Source organism: Prionailurus viverrinus, chromosome F1 (assembly GCF_022837055.1).
Source record: "Prionailurus viverrinus isolate Anna chromosome F1, UM_Priviv_1.0, whole genome shotgun sequence".
In the NCBI taxonomy this organism is placed as follows: domain Eukaryota; kingdom Metazoa; phylum Chordata; class Mammalia; order Carnivora; family Felidae; genus Prionailurus; species Prionailurus viverrinus.
In genome coordinates, this window is record NC_062577.1 from 22,401,181 (window position 1) to 22,413,243 (window position 12,063).

Genomic DNA, 12,063 nt, shown 5'->3' on the forward strand with positions numbered 1-12,063 from the left:
ATAGATCTCTCACACAGGTAGTAATAGATAGATTTTGGCTACTCCTTAATGACTCGGGACATATACACTTTAATTGCATTTAAATGAACCATTTTACCTAATTAAGAGTCAGGATCAAAGAGTTAAAAATTGAAGTGTCCTATTTCCTCAATGCTAAGACACATGCTTTTCATGTTTAACATTTCTTTAAAAAAATTTTTTTTTAATGTTTATTCATTTTTGAGAGAGACAGAGACAGAGTGCGAGCAGAGGAGGGGCAGAGAGAGAGGGAGACACAGAATCTGAAGCACGCTCCAGGCTCTGAGCTGTCAGCACAGAACCCAACATGGGGCTCGAACCCATGAATGGTGAGATCATGACCTCAGCCGAAGTCAGATGCTTAACCGACTGAGCCACCCCGGCACCCCATCATGTTTAACATTTCTAAAATTGGAACAAGTCATACAAACTTATTTTTTTTTTCAACGTTTATTTATTTTTGGGACAGAGAGAGACAGAGCATGAACGGGGGAGGGGCAGAGAGAGAGGGAGACACAGAATCAGAAACAGGCTCCAGGCTCTGAGCCATCAGCCCAGAGCCCGACACGGGGCTTGAACTCACAGACTGCGAGATCGTGACCTGGCTGAAGTCGGACGCCTAACTGACTGCGCCACCCAGGCGCCCCAGACTTATTTTTAACGTAGTGTTTCTCCCCCAACACATACACACATATACATACACACACAAAAATTATTGAATGCTCATGGTGAATGTTAAAATTAAAGAAATATAATAGGGTTATTGTTGCTTTCATCTATGTTGGTGGTAGGGACAGAAATCACTTCAGCAAGAAGAAGGACTTTTTATAATAATCATGACCCCTGTGGGCAAGGATGGGCTTCAAAGAGGCTAGAAACTCAAATTTGGAATGCTGTGGGGATTCCTTGAAGTATATTCATCTCTCATCATTGCCTCTTCTGTGTACCTGATTCATTATTCATCCATTCTGCTGACTTGTGACCTCTAAACTTCAAGATTCACAGCTTAAGGCAGCCAACCATGGCCTCACAGAAGGGCCAAATCTTTCTGTCTCCATGTTTTTCTGTCTGTCTGTCTCTCTCTCCTCCAGTCCTAATATCAAGGGGGAAATTCCTCTCCATTTTTCTAGTCCAATCAACTGTGAATGGAGTGGAGAACAAGGACACATTTTTCAAGATGGCTGCCAGCTTCTTGTCTCTGTGAGTTCTCAGGTCAGTATAGGGAGACATTGTAAATCGGGCAAACATTCCTTAAGATCTCCCCACAGGAGGCAGAAGTTTACTACTGGGGAGCAGCATTCCAGTGGCACTATGTGTTGGAGCTGGGAAGAACTGTAGGCAGGACACCAGGAGACAACTCCCTCAGAATAGAGCAGGATGACTTCAGGCTCTGATGGCAAACCTGGTAGGCAGGTCAGCAATGGCAGTACTGGCTCATTTGGGGCTGCCTGGGGCTTAGTACAGATCTCCACCTCCAGCAGGAAGGACTAGAAGACAGAGGGACCATTGCACAAGAACATCTGGGGAATGGCAGGGAGGCAGAGATGGTGAATCACAGAAGGGGACTCTTCTAGAAAGGCTTGTTGTCGTGTTAGTACCACAAAGGCACTTTCCAAAATGCTCCCTGAGGGTCCAGATTTGCTGATCTCAGTCTCAGACTATATCCAAAGAAAGCTTAGGCCCTTCACAGTCTTTGTAGGTAAGAGGGGCGGAGAGGAAGCCAGGGTCCTGGCCGGTGGTGTCTGGCCCCTCACCTTTTTCAAGGACCTGCCAATTCAGCGTGCTTGAGTGGCTGGGGTCCAGCTGCAGTGCTGTGCGGTCTTCAGTTCCAGGACCAAGTGATAAATCCCTCACATGACACCTTCCTCTCTCCTCTCTGGCCCTGAATTCTGGCTGCAGCAACCTCCCTGTCATGGAAGCTATGTGGGCAGCTGACATTGATGAGCCACCGACCTAGAGATTTGGCAAGAGAGCGGATTTGCTAATTTGGAGAGGATGTTAAGTGAGAAAAGGTAGTGTTCAGTGCTAGCTCCTCTGAAACCCAGGGGAGCCAGGGAGCAGACAGGGGCAGGGAGGAGCTGGGAGGAAAAGCAATAGCCTCCCAGGGCAAAAGAAGAAAGCCAGCAGCCAAAAGGACTATTTTCATTTCCAATTCTCCAGGCACCAATCCCAAGAGATCTGCCCTAATGACTCACGAATGTCCTTGTGCACAGAGAAATCACTTGGTATGTGGGCACAGAGAGCTCTGTGCTGCCAAATAAATATCCCTTCTCTTCTTCAGTCACTCAGCCCTACCACCCATTCCATGGTAAACCATTCTAGGAAACTCTAGTCTCTGTGCAGCGTGCAGATTTCTGAATCGGTAAGGTTGTTAGAGGAACAGAGACAGTAAGAGGCAATGGTACATGTGAACTGTCAGGTGACAAGGGGGGTTGCATGCAAATATAGTCTATTTGGCTTGCTGGATTATTGATTCTTAGGCCAACACATGTCCATAGTTTGCTGTGTGGATGGAGATCAAGTATCTCACCAATTTCTGTTTCTATTTTCCTATTAAAGAAAGAAAAAAAAAGAACATGAGCACTGCTGGAAAGTGGCAATGGCAGCAAGCCATCCAGGACCCTTTTACTCCTGTGTGGTGTGACTGGAGACTGATTCCACTCATCTCCTTACCTTGGTTCTTCCCCAGTCTCTTTCCATCCACCTGGTTATCCAAGCCCTTCCCTACCCCCCAGAGCCAGATCCTCAGGTAACCTCATAATTCTTCCTCCAGTGTGTATCTTGAGTCCGTCCTCTTCTTTCCATCGACCCACCAACTCTTACCTTGTCCATGGCAATATCCCTCCTCTAGCTTCTCAATCCATTCTCTTCACGGCCCAGAGTGCTTTCCTAAAATGCAAGTGTGACCTGTCACTTTCTTAAATCCCCTCAATGACGTCACCTTTCCCTTAGAGGAAATGTCCAACATGGTCTGTTGCCTGCAGAACCACTCAGTGATGCTAGACTTTCCATGTTCTGGAGCACACTGAACTTTCTCCTGTCTTCGACTCTTTGCTCCTTCTGTTGTGTCCACTTGGAATGCTGGTCCTCTAAATCTCTGTCCCTGGATCCTCCACCTCCTCCATACTTCAAATGAGAAGTATTGTTTCCAACCTAGCTTCCCTGACAACCGTGTCTAGGTAGTTCCCTTCCCCTGTTGCATGTATTCCTAATTGCCTCATTCTGCCCATTACCTGATTATTGCATCCTGTTCATGTTTCTCAATTTGAATTTATGTGGGTGTTTATGTATACACTTCAAAATAAATACTGGTCTTCTCTGTCTCCCTGCTCCAAGTTATAAGCTCCACGAGGGCAGGGACATGTTCCTTTGGCCCACCTCTGACCATTAGCACTCAGGCAGGGTACCCAGGATATAGCAGGTGCTCAATAAATATTTATATACTTCTTTCTTGAGCACCTATAATGTGTGAAGAATTGTATTATGTGATGAGCAAAGAGTGAGGAAGTAAAACAGACTGCCCACATAGGGCTAATGATCATAACATATAATTTAACTACTATTTGATTGTGAGGGGAAAAGGTGATGCCTCTTTTAATATCCAAACCACACTGAAATTGCATTAAAAAGAAAACAAAATAATAACAATAGACTGATCAGGCTTGCTCCATTGGGGAAATAATACAAGGTTGAGGTGTAATACTTTGGGTCTCTTTAGACGTATTCTTCAGAGGTTTCTGCTGCACTTTCCCCAAACCATCAAGCATTAAATTAGCTTAAAGAAAACAATAAATATTGCCCTGAGTCCCTTAAAGAACATGACACTTTTCATTTTTCCATTTTTTGTTTCATGCAGATAAATGTATGTATCTCTCCAGAGTATTTATGGATTTTAATCCTTTTACAAGGTGGCTGTGTTTGCATTCAGTTGAAAGAAAGGGAATAAAATCCTTTTACCTACACTGAGGAAGAAATAGAATATAGAATGGAACTTCCTGAGGTAGGGAAAGAGCCCTGGCTAGGGGTTGGGATGCTCAGATGTGGGGGTCAGTCCTAGCGGGAAGTAACGGGCAAGTCAGATCATCTCATGGGGCCTGGGGTTTCTCACTTGGAGAGTCAAGGGGCTGGACTTAGTTAGGTGTCCTGATCTGCTGGGGGCAAGAGACCAGGAAGGACCATGTGAAATGGGATACCCTGAGCCAGTGGTCCCTAATGATATCCTCTATACCCAGAAAGAGAATTTGGTGTGACTGCTGGTACCTGGGTAACCCTGAGGATTTCTTGTTTGGACCACAGTCATTGAACCCACATTTACTCTGTGGTAGACACTACTGGGTGGGTTCTGGGGATCCAATGATTCATTCACTCAACAAATATTTATCAACAACCTACTCATAGTAACAGGAACTAGGTACATAATGGTGATGGATGAAAAGTCTATGTTCCTGCCTTCAGGGAATTTAAATCTGGGGGAGACAGGTAGCAAGCCAAAGAGAAAGAAAAAAAGCACAATGTTAAGTGTTGAGAAGATGGAAATGAGGGGCAGAGTCACAAGAGCCTACTTAGAAAGGGGTCCGAGAAGACTTTCCAGAGAAGGTGGCATCCACCTGAAGGATCAAAAAGGAGGAAGGGAGGGCACATTCCAAGGCAGAAAAAGGCTTAGAGTATTGAAGGAATCCAAGGAAAGCCAGAGAATCTGGCATTCAGTGTGGTCCAGGAAGAGAGGTTTGAAATGAGGATGGTGAAGAAGATAGAAGCCAGACTATGGAGGGGCTTGGGAGTCAAAGTGAGGGATTTGGGTTTGGATTTTAAGTAAGGGAAATAATTGGGTTGACTTGTCACCAGTGTGAGATTATCCACTTTGAACAGTACAGTGTGCAGACACTTAACTTTGTTTATTTCCCTATGACGAAACTTAGCTAATGAGAGTCCATTTCCTCTCATCAGTGCAGATGACATAGAAAGTTCTGGTGCTCTCTTTTAATACCCTGTGAGCAATTCCAGAATTCCTCCTTTCCTTTTCCTTCTCTCTTTCTCCCTGGATTTGCTCAAAATTCCAAGAGGCATGTGTATCTTTCTGATGCTGAAGGAAGGGCACCTGACCCATGCTTGTTCTCTGCTGGCATCTGCTGTTTTAATGTGGCTTGGCTTTTGTTCTCTTGCCCTGGACAGCATGAAGTCATTTCTCTAGGGGAGCTGAGGGGTCACCCCTTCCGAGTTCTGCTCTTACCGCTGTGCCCCCTCTCAGGTCCCCAGTTAGGTCATCTACCCTGAAGCTTCTGATTTGGGGTCCCTTTGCACATTTTATGAAGACCCCTCCATCGGGCCCCCAAGCTAACCTATGTCCCATTTTGGCACATAGGCATTGGTCAGATCTCCCCATTTTATACGAAGCAAAGATAATGGGGCAGGGCAGGGGGAAGATGGCAGGGAAGGTAGTATCCCAGTCCCTTTCTCTGCCTAAATCTGCTCATTTACATTAACAGTGCATTCCTTGATGGCACTGAAATGTTTTTCCAGGTTTGCAGAGGGCAGTGGGGTCAAGTTTTTTCCATCTCAGCTTCTCAAACTTTGCCGATTTTAATTCGACGCCATAGTAATGAGGGGTGGGGGCAGCAGTGAGCCGGCTTCCAGCCTCGGTTTAAACGTGCTGCCTTTCCAATCCCCGGCTCCTCTCAGCTCCACCCCCCTGATCATCCAGACAAGAGATGAGTGTCACTTGGAGTATGGTGGTGGTGGTGGTGAGGATGGAAAGGAGCCAGTGGGGTTTAGAGGCAATTGATTGGTCAGATGGGGCTGGGGGTAGGGGTTATGGGAGAGGGAGAAACCAAGGATACCTCCCCAGAGGTGTCATTGTTGCAGGGAGGGAGCAGATGGTGAGTGGTGGTACAGATTTGGGGATGGATATCAAGAGTCTAGTTTTGTATGTATCAGGTTTGAGATATTTGTGAGAGACATCCGAGCGAGATACGTCAGGCAGATAATTTGATTTCTGAGATTAAAACTCAGGGAGAGTTCTGCAAGGTGTCGATATTTTGGAGTTGTCAGCAGACAGATGGTATTTTAAAAAAAAATTTTTAAGCGTTTATTTATTTATTTTTGAGAGACAGAGCACCAGCAGGGGAGGGGCAGAGAGAGAAGGGAGACAATCCGAAGTGAGCTGTAGGCTCTGAGCTGTCAGCACAGAGCCTGACATGGGGCTTGAACCCATGAACGGTGAAAGCACGACCTGAGCTGAAGTCGGATGCTCAATTGCCTGAGCCACCCAGGCTTCCCTGCAGACAGATGGCATTGAAAATCAGGGGAATGGACCTTAAATAGTCTCAAGTGTTCAGGGGGTGCTTAGGCTTCCCTGTGTAGTCCTGAAAGTTTCACCTTGTGGTTTGGCTGAGAAGAGCTTAGGCTCCAGATGGCTGTTCCAGGGGCCCTGGGGACCCAGGTGGTGGATCAGTGGTCCCCTGACAGCTGCTGAGGCTGCTACTCACTCTGCAGACTGTTAGTCTGGTGATATGTAGGAGGTCCCAGCTGGGGACGGTGACTGGGACAGGCCCAGCTTGGGAGGAGTCAAGGTAGGAGGAGGGAGCGGTCTGGCCATCTGGATGGAGTGGGTGGAGCACGATATTTCTAGGCAAGAAGGAGCTATCTCTCCCTAAGTGGTTGTATTATTCCTTGAGCATCAAGTCTGCAGGTGCAGCACCGGTTAGTGAAGGAGAATTCGGGGCCCAAGGAGAGCCTGGGGCCAGACGCCTGAACATGTTCTCTCCCTCAAGGGTCCCACAGTCAGATGACACCACAATCCCTCATATTTGTCCCCCTTCTTAACCCATAAGCCACATAGTACAGTCTCAGGGGGTGTAATATTCAGGAACGGCCATTTAACATTCACTGGTAATTTAAAAGTTATTCCATCTTTACTGTCAAGGATGTTAAAGGCACTCAAATGTGTAGTCCTAGTAATGTTAATTAAAATCCTATTTTTTGTTCTATTCATATAATTTACACACCACAGCTGCTCTGGCCGGCCACTCTCAATCCTGTCCCTCCCTCCCCCATAAATAAACCCTCTCCTACTCCAGCCTCTCAGGATGCCTCCCTCCCTGGCCTGCTCTCGAACTAAACCCTTTATTATGTATGTGTCTGGCCTTTCTCCTAGGAGGAAAGCATGCATCCTTTTTGAAAGTGGAAAAGGAGGCTTAGGGAAGTAGGTTGGAATAACTCTCTCTAGTGGGGAGGAGGAATGGACCTTTTTGTGTCATTGCACACTTACAGGTTGACTGACACTTCCATGCCCTCCTTCCAACTTCTCAACAACCTTGCAGGGTAGTTGTTATTAATCTGACTCTATAAAGGAGGAAACCGAGGCTCAGATATGAGGTAACTTGCTCAAAGCCCATGTCGCTTTAAAAAGACAGGGAGAGAGGGGCGCCTGGGTGGCTCAGTCGGTTGAGGTTGAGCGTCTAACCTCGGTTCAGGTCATGATCTCACACTTCGGTTCATGGGTTTGAGCCCTGCTTTGGGCTCTGTGCTGACAGCTCACCAATCTCCCCTCATTCCCTTTCAGCTGCAAGGATGTGGCAATTCTGCTCCTTGGTCAAGAAATTAGGTGAGAAACAAGGACCTGGGGCCTGTCTGGCTCCAGTCTGTTTCTTTTCCTGTAACAAAATGAAGAGGTTAGAACAGGTGACTTTGGATGAAGTTCTGTGAATGTTGGTGTAACCCACCCAAAGCATAGCTGCCTGGTGATCCAGTCCCGAGATGGTGATATACTCAGAGAAACAATCTTTAGATAGCCAAAAAGTCATTCACGAAGAAATTCAAGCCTCTGCTAAAACTGCTCAAAGAACACCAAAAGGGTGTTCTGCTCAAAATAGAGCAACACTTAAAAAAAAAAATCTCTCTCACCATGTACATTTTGAATACAGCTACCTCTCAAGTATTGTCACCTCCCTCCACACTCCCCAAAACTGTCCCCAAGCCCAGAAGGTTCAGATCCTTCTCATCTCACTGAGGATCTATTTATTTCTCTTCCACCAACGACCCAGAGTTACTTTCCAGAGGAAATCAGTCCACCCAGTGTGGTCCCTCTTTACCCCAATTCGGCACAGAAGACCGTGCTACTCCAGAGCTCCCCTCCACAGGCAGAGTAAGGAAGAGGCTGTTATAAAGATGTATAAATCAGTTTTCTGCATATTGGGATGGGTCCCGGAAAACAGGAATGAGGGGATAGGGACTCTCCACAACACAGGTGCAGGACAAGTCCTGGAAAACTGCCCCCCAAGGTCTTCTTAGGTTGTGCCCCACCCTCAACCCCACAGTTGGGATGATGCCCTGACTGCTAACTCCAGTATGATCCGGAAGGAGTATGCTGGTGGTGGCCCTATTGAGGACTCCCTTGGGACACTCATAGAATAGTGGCAGAGCCAGAGAGGGAAGGCGGGTGGGGAGGGAAAGGGTAGGAAAGAAGGAAAGGAAAGGAAGAATGGCACTGTCACTGGACCAGGTGGAAGCAAGAGGCACCCCCTGGCCTGCTGTGTGGAGAGGCACTGATGAGAGTGGAGGGATTGCCCTGAGCTGCTCTGGAAGAGTTTCCCATCCTGCTCTTGGTTCTCCTTTGGCTTCTAAGGCAGCTGGCTCAATCTCAGGAAAATCAGGGCGATCCTTGGATTCACTCAGCATCTGCACATGCCATCTCATGAAACTCTACAACCACCTGGGCACGTAGGCATTGCACTGAAATCATCTGTTTAAAAGTCTTTCTCCCTCCACTAGTATACCAACTACTCAAGGGCAGGACCATGATTTTATAAATCCTTGTATTTCCTGCCACTCAGCACAGTCATTGGCACATAGGAGATACTCAGTATTGGTAGAATGGAAGGCTGCAGGGCAGATTTTGTTTTCAGGAGAGTCCACTAAAGCCCAAAGCCAGCAACTGGTTTCCAGTGGAGTCAAGACCGGAGCAAATCAATCTTGACTTCTACTTCAGTGAAGTTTCCATTGTGGGAGTCCTGGGGGGTATTATGCGGGAGTATACACTCACGTGTGTCCCCAGGGCATGGGCTTCTGAGTCCAGACCTGATGGGATCCTGACTCTGCCATTTTTTAAGCAAATCCTTCACTTCTCATCTGTAGACTGTGCTTAAAGATACCACTCCCCTCCTCTTCCCGGGGTGTCTGGGTGACTCAGTCAGTTAAGCCTCTGGCTCTTGGTTTCTGCTCAGGTTATGATCTCACGGTTCATGAGTTCTGCGCTGACAGTGCAGAGCCTGCTGGGAAGTCTCTCTCTGCCCCTCCCCTGCTCTGTCTCTCTTTCTCTCTCTTTCAAAAATAAACAAGTAAAAACTTAAAAAAAAAAGATACCACCCCTAATAGAGGCTGGTGTAGCGATTATTACAACTCTGAATGCTATTGTACTTGTCTATTTATGTGTCTCTGCCTCACACTGGGGGAGTTATCTGTACCTAGTGCTTAGTACAATATCCAGTTCACAGCTGATGCTAACAAAATATATATATATATATATTTTTACTATATATATGTATATTTTTTTTACTTTGGACCCTAGGCAAAACTTTTTGAATAGCTCCTGTCATTATCATAGGTAGGTGCCTGTCTCTTGACCAGTGTCGAAAGCCCTGGAGTTAACAGTCTTCGGGTGGGGGTTCAAGAATCCTTTTCTAGCTCTAGAGGTTAGCTTCTGCACTCTCTGGGCCTTTACCTGTCTGTTAATAAAGTGAGGGGGAAGCTGAATCAACTCTAAAGGGCTTTTCTGTTTGCAGAGACTGGAGAGGTGACTAGAGTGCAGGTGGGGAGGCGTGGGGATCAGAGAATGCAGAGGGGACCAGAGCTCAGGCCCAGGGTGGGGCTGGGGTGTGGGGCTGAGATCCAGCAGGGTAACGCTGGGCCTCCCCTCTGTGATAGAAGGGTGGACTGGTCTGGTCACATTGCCCCGTGGCTGCCACTTTTGAGATATGACCCAAGGGCTCTGACCTAGAGGGACCTCCCCCAACTCAACACGGACTGTTAATATGATCACTTTAGAGTTGCTCCTTTGGGGAGGCAGGCTGAGGGCTCTTGTTCAAATGTATGTGTTAGAGTCAGATCAGGTAACATTTAGAAAATACACACTCATCTAGTGCTTAGTCAGGTCGGGGCACTAAGTAACATCTGGCTGAGGGCAGGAGGGAGGCACTGAGGTCTGGAACATGGGATGCTGAATGAGAGTTTCAAAATGCAGAGCCGGGGCCTGGCAGGAGGCCTCAACGCTGCTAGCAAAGCCCTAGGTTTCCACTAGTGGGGAGACGGGGAATCAGAAGGGGCTGTTCCCAACGTATGTTGCCTACTATGCAATATTCCTATGAATATTGGTCTGCTTTTATTCACTCGCTCACTCAATGTTCATGGAGTGTCAGCAGTACTTAAGATGCTCTGCCAAGGGCTGGGGGTGGGCGGGTAAGGCAGCAAGCCGCATGAGATACAGTCCTGCCCTCCAGAACACCAAGTGTCCAAGTGCCTGGATAGTCCACCAGGAACACATGCCCTGCCAGCTTGGAGTCTGGGGAGCCCCGTGGGCTGGTGGGCCCTGGCACTCCTGTAGCCTAGGGGAAAATCTGGGATCGCTGTTTGGCTCAGCACAGGATCTTCTTAGACACAAAGACAAAAGGTCAGAAAGAATGAATCCTCTCCCTTTTCAAGCTAGAGAGCCTACAGGGGAGAAAGGAATGGGCCCTCCCCCCTCACTTCCCATCCCACAGAGTGGCCCTTGGTGGCACGGAGGAGTCAGGGAGATAGACACGCCCCCCCCACCCCCCCCAGGTGGCACAGACCCTGGGCCCTGCCACCTGCTCCCTCCTCATTGGCTCTCTGACCTGTGTCAAAGTAAATTCCAGATCCTAGGAGAGAAGGTCCCTGGGAAAGCAAGCACATGGGGTGGGGTGGGGTGGGGAGGACTCCATGATGTCCCTGCCGTTTCTAAAGAAAGCTGCCTCACCGCCTCAAGCACCCCAGTCTGTAGATGCTGTCCGGACTGGCACAGAGTGAGCCCAAGGAGAACAATACAGGCTGACTGCTCCCACAGAATGGTGGCTTATTTTGATAGTCACTAAGGAGAAAAAGACATCTACAAACCAGAAATGAAAGACTGGTTACTCTGAATTTGGTGGTTTGCTCAGTCCCTGGGGTACTCTTCTATTTCAAAAGCAGTTTGGACATGATGTCTTTAATTTGGGTTGAATTAAACATATACCTACACACATACAGCACACATCCTGTGTAGACTGTGCTGACAAAAGGAATGCTGGACTAGTTACTACAAATGTCACCAAACATGCATGATGTGTGTGTTCACCAAGGTGAAAATGCTGTACCACTGGGAAACTTGGTACTTATTCTTTATTTTGTTAAAACAGTGGAGATATAAACGAACCCTTTTGGGTTTTTTTTTAGTGTTTTTATTTTTTGAAAGAGAGACACACACAGAGTGCAAGAGGGGAAGACCCAGAATCTGAAGCAGACTCCAGGTGCTGAGCTGTCCACACAGAGCCCAACGTGGGGCTCGAACTCACGAATGGTAAGATCATGACCTGAGCCGAAGTCAGACACTTAACCAACTGAGCCACCCAGGCGCCCCTAAATGAATTCTTTTAAAGGCAAGTAGAGAAGTACTTTACCTCTGGGGCTCCTGGGTGGCTCAGTTGGTTAAGCGTCTGACTTTGGCTCAGGTCATGATTTCATGGTTCTTGAGTTCAAGTCCTGCACTGGGATCTGCATTGATAGTGAGGAGCCTCCTCAGGACTCTCTCTCTCTCACTGTGCCCCTCTCGCACTGTCTCTCTCTCTCTCTCTCTCAAAAATAAATAAATACATAAATAGAAGTATTTTATTTCTATCTGTGTGTCTGCCTCACATGATCCCAGAGTCAACTACAGAGAGCTGTCACAGTAGGATGGATAGTCCATTGAATATACTCCATTTTTTAATTTTTATAATCATCCCTGTCTTTGTGTTGTGGTAAACCAATGTTCTAGATAACAAGAGAAAAAATAAT

At 47.2% G+C, this 12,063-nt stretch overlaps 1 protein-coding gene across 2 annotated transcripts in view; it reads left to right on the forward strand.

Moving 5' to 3' along the window:
* NMNAT2 (nicotinamide nucleotide adenylyltransferase 2) overlaps positions 1-12,063 on the forward strand; it is a 160,629-nt gene that overhangs the window by 97,375 nt on the left and 51,191 nt on the right. The window lies entirely within an intron of this gene.